Here is a 10,456-nt window from a genome sequence, read left to right on the forward strand (position 1 = left end):
AATCCTCTGGAGAAGCGATGACGCCGCTCCGGTCCGCCGAGAGCTGCGATCACTCGCAAATAGCCTCGTAATTAATTAGCTCCGCTCCGTCTCTGCGGGACAGAGGCGGGGATGGGCGCGCTTCGCCGCTCGTACGGAACGCGAGCACGCCGAGACTCGCCGCCGGGACCCGCTGGTGGCCTGCGGGGGGCCTCGCTGCGGGCCAAGCTCATCCATAAGTGAACGACGACGGATGTAGCCGCGGGCCGTGAGGCTGCCTGAACATATGAGGCGCTGTGAAATATTAACGCTGGATGCTAACAAAAAGGAGGACAATGAGGAAGATTACTGCATTTTGTTTCCTGTCAGAGAGAGTCCAGTTTGATCTGCTGTTAGAAACTTAGCTGCGAGAAGCTTAGCGGGACCACTATGGACAATTAAAGTTGGTAAACATTAAACAATAAATCACTCCTTTTACACAGCCCTCCTGTCTGTACTCCTTTTTGGAGCCAAAACGTGGGAATCAGAAAAATTTGCTGGTTGCCAGTCCCTTTTATACACAGGGCAAAAAGTGCTTCAACAGGACAGCTTGAAAGGAGCTAAATTGTGAGGAAGAACACTTAAGCATCAAATAAAATCTTAAACGAGTGATTTTTCTGCAACTGAAATGGATTTTCAGTCATCCAACTCTTTACAACCAATTCATTTGGCGGCATGGTTGGCAAAAATACCATACTCACACTCAAGTAAAAGTACATTTACTTGTGTTAACAAATAGATGTAGAAGTTTCGTCATTGTGCAGCTCTAAATTGTACATTTACAAGTAAAGTCTGCGACAAGCCTCACTAATTTACCCACTGGGAATAAACGACATTAAAGGTATCATTTATCAATGCAGCAGGAAGGCCAAACCCTTCCTGCTGCTTCGTCATCGTCATCATAAAGTTCCAAATAAATAAATAAACACCCACAGGTGCCCACTGCTGCTGGCATAAGAAGACAAACGCGTGACAAGCGCACTGGAGGACGAGGAGGAGGAGGAGGAAGAAGAAGAGGCAAAAATAACTCCTCTCCATGTCGGATCAGTGGATGCTGAGAGGAGAGACGATCGATCGGTCCCATTATGCAAATTTGGCGTCCAATAGAGCCTTTCAAACCAAGTTACATGGTCCATTTTCCCATAGGAACTAATGGAAGTTTAAAAATGTGTTACAGGGTCATTTTACCAACATTTAAAGTCCCTGTCAAGTGAATACATGTTTGAAAGTAATTACTAAAAACGTGCAAATGCTGAGAACTTTGTAGCACTGAATTGTGGAGACAGTGCTAAACTGTTTTCACCATTTCATTTTTCCTGACCTTTTTTGGCAAAAACGGGGCCAAGTAACACACTTTGGCATCGGCATGAGTCACCCCTCACCCCCGCTATATGACAACAAAGACACTTTGATCACATCAGCTGTGTGTGAATGGGTGAATGTGAGGCTTTGAAAAGCGCTTTGGTCACCTGATGGTGTAGATAAAGCGCTATATAAAAAGCAGACCATTTACCATCTAGCACAATTGCGACATGGAGTTAGCTGGCATTAGAGCGCCTTGTTGTTGGCTGTGAGTGTATGCATGTCACGCAGATAGACACCAAAGAGCAAGATGGGAGACTTCGTTCTTTTTTTTTACCTATGTAAAAAAGTCCAACTCGACAGCCATCATGTGGACAGGGCCTTCAGGCCGCTGTCGCTGTATTAGAGAGCCCCGTTGTCATGGCGTCGAAAAGCCCTGTGATGACCAAGTAGGATATTTTCTATGTATCCAGAAGCTTTGATGCCAGAAGAAATAAAAACGATTCAAGTCGGCATTTGATTGACAGTTGACATGTGAAGGGGGCGTGGTCCCAGCAGATTCAGGAAATACACCCACAGCATTTGAGAGACAAGAAGATTTGATTGTTCACAATTTTAAAGCCTCGTTTTATATACATTTCTCAAATTTGGCAGGGTTATTTGTGGCTGTGTGAAAGGAGGACAGCGGAAAAGTTGGACCAAGGATGTAAGGTATAACACCCGAAACACACTTCTCTTGATATGCTGAATCCGATAACATTCCATATTGGTACCTTTCACACAAGAAAGTGTCCCAGAGAAAAAGCCAGCTTTGATGTGAAAGTGGCTTGAGGTGTAACAAAAGTAGGAACTGTGTGAAAGGGGATTGCAGTAAGTCAACAACACACCAAGGTCTGTCATTGCTGAATCCCCTTACACACTACTATTGTTCTGCCTCTGATATTACCACGGAAACCATTACATTTACCTGTTGTAGTATTTTTCACACAGACTGACATCCCAGGGGGGAAAAAAACGTGAAAATACGGCTTTAATGGGAAATTGATTGCGATATTGAAAATGATGTGAAAAGGGCTCGAGGCAGGGGGTGGTGAATGCGTGAAAGGGTATAATAGAAAGCAGGGACAGAGAGTTTGAATTTCAATAACCTACACTCTGACATTGCGGACAAAAAAAAAAAAAAAAATGTCTGCTTTTGCATTTGAACTCTTAGTTCCTTCTCTGGCAAATTTGCAGGTCGACACCCCCATTTTATACCAATACCTTTTACAAAGGGCTACTACACGACATGGGCTTTCCAGCTGGTTTGTTGATGTATTTAAAGCCTAGGAAAAAAATGAAATAATCCATACAGAGATTTTCTTTGATCCTTGCCAGCTTTCTGCAGCGTTTGACACACAAACGGCGTACGCGCACGCACACACACAGCAGCAAAGATGAAGCACTGCAGTGACTGGGAGAAACTCCTCCCAACATGGCAGCTAATTCCTCCATTCTTGGTGTTATAGCAGAGGAATGAGCGTACACGTTACACACTGGACTTGAACGTGCCATGACAAAACTGCATACAAATCCATGACACACACACACACACACACACGCGTCGTCCTCCCGGCCAGTACGCTGCAGCTAAATATAGAACCACCAATTTGATGATGTTGCGGTGATGGTATACAACCCCCACAGCCCCCCTAACCCCAAGCACCCACCCCTCGCAACTAAATAGTGGAATTGGCCCCAATAATGTGAGAGTGACTTTATCATGTGTGTGCCTGTCTGCACACACCAGCAAGGCAATGAGTGTGAATTTCACAGCTTATGAGAGGTGTTATCTGAGGCGGGACGTGATGGCTGTGTGAAAGGGGATAGAGGAGCTTGATATTGAAGGTGTTACACCCATCACTCACTTCTCCCAGTCTCTGGCGCAGAAAGCAGTTGTTGAAATTCCCATGATGCATAACAAGCGAGATGGCGGCTGTGTGAAAGGCGATAACCGGGACCAAGGAAAAAAATTTAACACCTGGGACTTATCGCTTGCATGTCCTTGGGACCAGGGTGTGAACATGCAAAACAAAAAACAGTGTGAAAGGGGATAACAGAAAGCCAGGATTGAGGAGTGAAGTTTAACTCCCAGTTCTCACTTGCCACTGTCTGATGAGCTGTATGAATGGTACCAACATGGAATAGGGGACTGATATTGGCATATGAACAACTTGGGTTCTGAGGCAGAATGGCTCTGTGTGAAAAAGGATGGCAGAAAGCGGCGAGCAAAGAGCAAAGAATTTAAATTCATTTTGTTCAGACACTCCCCTTTCACGCAGCCCCCATTCTGCCTTTAACACTACTTCAGAATTTAATAAATGTGTGGTTCAACTTCATTCACCATTCCGTACCGAAATCAGTACCTTTCACACTGTACGGCACTCGGGAAACCTTGATGTGAGCCTGATATGACATTAAAATGGATGTGAAAGGAAATAGGGGTGTAATAGCGGAATGGTGGGGGCCGTGTGAAATAGGAATAGAGGCATAATAGAGGTGGGACAGATTCTGCAAGAAAGGACATAGCAGAAAGGCAGGACATGGTGGGTGTGAAGTTGAACACCCCTTACACAGTCCACACTTTTACACTGCTAAGCCAGCATTCCGTATTGGTGCCTTTCACACAATTCAGTGAAACATGAAAAAGCCGGCTTTGACATACAGTATGTAAGGGGTCTCTGTGTGAATCTTGACAAGTACCATTCGTCCGCCAGAGTGAGACTGTCCCAAATTACCCCCGCTTGTCGTGTGACTGACGACAAACGTCGAGGCCACATGGACGGCGTTAAAAATGAGTAGAATGAATTAGCCTGAACGGCGGCGGCGAAGTAGGACAGAGCGCTGGGGAGGCTTCCTGTCCCAGATCGGTCGTTAACCGACGGCGAGAAAGAGGGAGAGAGAGAGAGAGAGAAAGAGTGAAGGCGCTGGCTAAATCTGGAGTTATGAAGCACAACCCCCCTGAGCACTGGAGCAAATATTGGAAAGAAAGCCAAGACGCGCTCGGACAAATAAAGGCAGGAAAAGCCAAGTGCGTGAAAGCTCCTTGACGAGCTGTCGATAAAACCTGCGCTGCTGCTGCTTCTTCCCACGCCTTGATACTATCGCATTCCCCACCAAATAATCCAATTAATGCTAATTAATCATCTTTCATCTCCAGCCAGGATGCTGTCAAATTTCCCGGGTAGTATCAGAGAGAGGGCAGACAGCAGCTGTGTGAAAGGGGATAGCAAAAAATCCCCAACAACGGAGTGACGTTCAACATTCATGGGTCACTTCACCCGCGTGGCTGTCAAGTTACTGCAGCTTCAGAAGTAGTAAAGAAGGTGGGAGGGTCTCGATGTGAACTTTGTTGTACTTCTGATTCTACCCTTATTTCGTAGATGAACCTTTAACACAGAACGTTACTACAAAAACAAAAAAGCCAGCTGGAAATGATGTGACGCTGAAATTAATGTGGAAGGTGCTTTAGAAAACAATTGCTAAATTTCTCCGGCTCCTGATGTTGGTTGTCAGTGTGAAAAGGGGTAGCAGACCACTACAAATGCTTTCAACACAAAAGGGCAGCAATTACTCCTCATCTTAGCTGGTAAACTTCAAATGTGTCTTGGATATCTGGGGAGAGGAGACTGATTTACTCTGCTTCATACAGTCATTGATGAATCCCCTTACACACTGTTGTTGTTTGGTCCACATTTTTGAGTTGATAAGCCGTTAAATTGGTTGATTTATTTTGTTGATGATTGTTTCTGTGACAGGCTGGAGGAACTGCAGCTGTGTCGAAGGGGTAGTCTGGATAATTGCCTGGGAAATTGTGAGTGTGCAATTAAAAACAGACACACAATTCACAGCTCCTGGCATTGCAGAAGCCCCTTACACACAGATATTGTCACACTTTTTTTTAAATGATAAGCCGGCAAAATTGTGGATTGTGGATGTGAAAGGGGTGTAAAAGATGCTGGATCGTGTTTGTGTGAAAAGGGGGTAGTCAAAATCCAAGACATTGGGAGTGACAAATTCAACACCAAACGGGTCTTGTTATTGCAGAATCCCCTTACATGTTTTTCCATTGTTTTTATGCCTTGGAGCCTTGCTGGACCTTTCACACAGACAGGAAGGAAGGAAAAAGGCATCCTGGTGAAATCGTGAATCGGTGTAAAAGGGAATTTGCATAAACAGCTACTACGGCTGGAAAAAGTGGGCAGTGGCAAGCAAAAAGATCAACTTTTGGGCCAAATGTTTTCTTGTCGTCTGTCATTGCTTTGCTGTCGTGTCCCAAAAAAAGTTGCTAATGAATGCTAACGAATGCTAATAAATGCGCCGTCACTCGCGCAATCTGCAACGCATACGTCCAACTCCTCACGCGCCGATCGTTCCGTAATCCCGCTCTCACCAGCTGGGCCCGGCGATGACATCATCAGGTGATGTGAACTTTGACAGGCGCTCAAAAGCAAGAGACTGAGTCATCCAGTCTGTGGCGGAACAATAACGAGCGATGGTTGTGACAAACGCTCTAGAACGTCACTCGCAACAATGCAGCCAGGATGGAGGCGTTTTGAGGGTTTTTTTTTAGACGCGGAAAATTGTGGACAAAGGTTCAAAATGTTGCTTGTCAACTAGGATTTTCTATCCATCAATTTTCTTCAGACTGCTCATCCTGTATGGAAGTACATCTGTGCCATCAGATTCAGAATTAATACTTACTACTAATACTATTTTTATGGTCATAACATTTTATTATCATCCACCGCACTGGTGCTATCAAAGTTAAAGCGTTAATTTATTGATTAATCACAAAAAATTAGTGCATTGATCATGTATTAACGCAGATTTTACTATTCATTTTGACCACAGATTATCCTTTATCTTGATAGCGGATGGTTGCGTTAAAGGTAGCACAGGTTGTGTTTGAGCAATAAACATAACTATATGCATTAAAGTAAAGCATTTAATAAATGTTTGCATATGGCAATGAGAATAATTGTTCATGTCAAACTATTGGGGTCATTTTTCCATTTTAAATTATGCAAGTAATTGGTTGATTACAAAAAGAGGAGGATGAGCATATGCACAGGATCAAAAAATGCTGAAGACGTCCTCATAATAATAAATGTCGAAAGAATTAACACATAACAGGTGTTCTTCAAATTTGTCGGACATAAAATATTAATGAAAAAGCCTTTTTTATTAAGTGATTAATTATTCTAATTAATTTGATTTTAAAAATGTAAACATTTGACAGCTCTCTTTTTACCATATTTTCTTACAAAGTCAAGAATTTATGAAGACTTTTACTGTTTAGCTTGCATCAGTTAAAATACAGAAAAAAGGCTCCTAAACTTTACTTTTCACTTCGGCTTTTATTTTATTTTTTTTTAATTACATTATATTTAACTTTATAATATTCCAGAACTGTGCCCTGCAATTGGCTGGCAACCAGTTCAGGGTATATACCATGCCTACTGCCCGAAGCCAGCTGGGATAGGCTCCAGCACCCCCGCGAACCTTGTAAGGAGTAAGCGGCTCAGAAAATGGATGGATGGATATTCCAGAACATTTAAAAATATCTGTAGCCTACAAAAAAATGTAAAGATATTTTATCTGAATTGTGTTTTCCTGAACGTTATGTTGTACCAATCTCTTTACTAATGTCAATTCTTAACACAAAAAGCCAAACATAAAACACTTCTTAGAACAGTGGATCACGTCTATTAGAAGGGGATTGGGAGTTTGGGACCAGGCACGCAAATCTGTGAAGAAATGATGGCCAATATAGCTGCATTTTCTTTCAACGTCAAAAATCGTGAATAAGCAGATATTCTGCCAATAAGTGTTTCAGAAAAATGCCAGTAACACAAAAAAATAAAAATGAAAAATCTGAAAAGAGGTAAATGAGCGGGTGTCGCACCACAAATGAATATGGTATTCACAAGGTGGATTTTTTTATGCACCACTTGGGATCAACTGATAGCCAAAGAAAAAACTCTTGGCATTAATCCTGAGCAAACGTCTGACAGGATTTGCTGAAGTCTCGAGATTTTGTGGTGAATTTTTCCACTTTTTTTGGTGGTCCCACTATATTGTTCATACATACTGTGAACACACACTGCAAACAACCACACTGTTTCCACACTGTTTCGACAAGTGCGATTTTATGCACCAGTTGGCCATTTTCTACACTTTCATACCAAATCTAATGACCCGAGGAAAAGCAAATGAATGTATCTTATTTTACATTTGCCGACGTCTTGCAAGATTTGCACGCGTTTCCACTGTTTTTTTAAATGCTACCCACAAAAATGTCTTGCAAATTCAACATACAACGCCTCACACAACAAACAACCACACTGCTACCACACTGCTTGGGTGTGATTTTATGCAGCAGTTGGCCTTTTTCCGCACCCCACCTTATATACATCCATACTGTACGGGGGCGGGACTTCAAAGATGTGACACGGACAGCAGCTGCTCCACTTACGCACACACACACATCTTCACATTCAGTGCTACGTTAGCATTTGGCAGCTATGCAGCATCTGGGCTGTCTTGCTCCAGGGCACCCCAGGAGCTCACTCACACAACACACCAACACACACGTGTAGTGATAAGAATAATAGTGAAGAGGTTCTTACTGTCTTGTAGAGCTCCTCTTGATGATGGTGATGATGGTGAATGTGAAGAAGAGGAGAAGTCCGGAGGAGGCGACGAGGCGAGATGCTGCTGTTGGGGGGGGGGGGGGGGAGAGAGAGCAGAGTGGGAAAAAAAGAAGAAAAAAAAGGTGGAAGACAGAAGAATGAGAAGAACGGGCACCGTGGTAACCAGGCTGCCTCCTAACTCGCTCTCTCTTCTATCTCCTGCTCCTCCTCCTCGACGGGATGGAGGAGCGTTTATCCCGTCCTCCTCCCGGAGTGACACTCACTCGCTCCCCGTTCCTCCCTGCCTTGCTCACCCCGCCTCCGCCTTTCTGCAGCTCCATCCTGGGTATACCCCCTTTTCTTTGGCTCTCATCCTCCCCCCTCCTGGTCTTTGATGTTTGGACAGAGCGAAGTAAGAGATAAGGCAATAAAAGGGAGATGTGGAGCAGATTAGCGGCGTGACTCAACGTGAGCAACCAGCTCACATTGATGGGGGAAGCCATTGCTGCATTGCTTCTTATTGAGCATGAAGAGTTAGGAAGCCATCAAGCCCACCGTGAAGGCGACTCGCTCAGTCTATACTCATTTATGAAGTTCTTGGGAGGGAGGGACAGCTGTATAATCTGATCCAGGGGTCATCAACCTTTTTGAAACTGAGAGCCGCTTATTAAATGAAGGGTTACCAGTTTGCTGCTGAACTAATATTACTTATACATGATTAAAAAACAAAAAAAAAAACATGTTCATCTTCATCGGTTCAGTGGAACCCCACTATTCAGGGGCCGATGAATAATTGCAAAGAAATAAAAATAAAAAATTAGAATGAGCGAGTTACCCAAAATAAAAGCATCCACAAATCTTGAAGCTAGGCCACCATACATATTTATGAACTCGCCCAATCTATCTGGAAAAAAAACAAAACAAAAATAATAATAATAGAAGGTTACACTCGCTCATTCATTTCGGCTGCAGATCCCCCCAGCCTAGGAAGTTTTATTTTTTTGTTTAAAGTGACAATGTGTAACAGTTGACCACTAGATGTCGCTATATCATAGACTACAGCTGAAGCGCATGCCTGAAGCGCACACGCTATGGTTGTGTCCAAATTCAGAAGGCTGGATCCTGTGAAGGGCGATTTTGTCGGCTGCATGACGTCACTCCCGGCGCGACTCGACAGCACACACGGGTTTAGGGAAGGGAATAACACGGACAGTGACTCTCTTGTGTCACTCTTAAACAAGCCGTGACTACCGCAGGACGCCGTTTAGTCGATTGGAATAACGGCTGTCACTCTTATACAAGCCTTGACTACAGCGTTTCACCATTTTATGGATTTTTTTCTTGGCTTTGGACAACCACGCAATGCAGTACCGGGAGCAGTATTGCTTTTGTTTGTCCGCAGCAAAACGCATGTGCCGTCGCAGACATGACATCTTGCGTCTTGATTGGTTTACTAGATAATACGGGCGTGGTTTACGGTAAGGTCAATTCTTATTTTGCGTGAGCGGACGAGCACTTCGGGAAGTGATGCCAAAAGACCAAGCGAGCCAGATTTAGCCAGAGCAGCTAACAAGAGCGGCTAGCGGTAGTCAGAGCCATAGGCTGGAGTGGCTAACAAGAGCGGCTAGTGGGAGAAGTTAGTAAAAAAACAAACAAACAACAAGCTAGTAAAAGCTTGTGAGATCAAAGCAGAAAGTGACAAGCGACGAGAGCCAGAACCATGTGACTCAGTGACAACCACCTGCAGGTTCCAGCTGTAGAAGGTAAGAAGTGGCGGTCAACCCATTGGGGTGACACTAGATGCCAGTACCACCAGTGCTAACTATGTTCGCGAAGTTGTCTTTTGGGAATCCGTAGCAGGAAGATAGCGGCCAAACATGTCAGCCTCTTGAAAGGTGAGGCTCCAGCCATGTATGGCTAGTAATTGCTAGACCTATGAATATATTTTTTTGCCTATTATTGAAAACAAGTGGGTTTTTCAATTGAATGATTAGTTCACCACTAGAGCGCACTAAAGATTACACACTGTCACTTTAAAAGATTTACTCTTACCAGCATCTGATGTGACAGAGGAGTTCAATGTGGAAGTGGGATTGCATCAGGGATCAACCCTGAGCCACTTCCTCTTTGCAAGAGTGGCTGACATAAGGTTAGACCACGATGTTCATAGATGACATTGTTATCTGCCGTGAAAGCAGAGAGCATGTGGAGGAACATTTTAGAGAGGTTGATACATGGATTGGAATTGTATGAGCCAGAGACAAAATATATGTGCCTGAATTGGGGGGGGGGGGGGGGGGGGGGCAGGAGATCAAGGCTACAGGGAGAAGAGATAGCAAGGGTGGAGGACTTAAGCTGTTGAGGTTTTCTCTGGGAGTGACCAGGATGGAAAAGATTAGAAACAAGATCATTGGTTGAAAGATTTCGGGACAAAGTTCGAGAGAGCAGACTTGGACGGTTTG

At 44.0% G+C, this 10,456-nt stretch overlaps 1 protein-coding gene and 1 long non-coding RNA gene across 5 annotated transcripts in view; one reads left to right on the forward strand and one right to left on the reverse strand.

Moving 5' to 3' along the window:
- shank1 (SH3 and multiple ankyrin repeat domains 1) overlaps positions 1-8,101 on the reverse strand; it is a 67,969-nt gene extending 59,868 nt beyond the window's left edge. For all 4 annotated transcript variants that reach the window (XM_077531897.1, XM_077531880.1, XM_077531889.1 and 1 more), the window contains exon 1: positions 7,992-8,101. The gene's annotated coding sequence lies outside the window, so the exon portion shown is untranslated. The remainder of the gene's footprint in view (positions 1-7,991) is intronic.
- On the forward strand, positions 1,888-8,094 carry LOC144025653 (uncharacterized). Its single transcript, XR_013284934.1, has 3 exons — positions 1,888-2,031; positions 5,118-5,173; positions 8,002-8,094. It is a non-coding gene; the product is annotated as an uncharacterized LOC144025653 (long non-coding RNA).
- Positions 8,102-10,456: the final 2,355 nt, after the last annotated feature.

This window comes from Festucalex cinctus, chromosome 1 (assembly GCF_051991245.1).
Source record: "Festucalex cinctus isolate MCC-2025b chromosome 1, RoL_Fcin_1.0, whole genome shotgun sequence".
Classification (NCBI taxonomy): Eukaryota; Metazoa; Chordata; class Actinopteri; order Syngnathiformes; family Syngnathidae; genus Festucalex; species Festucalex cinctus.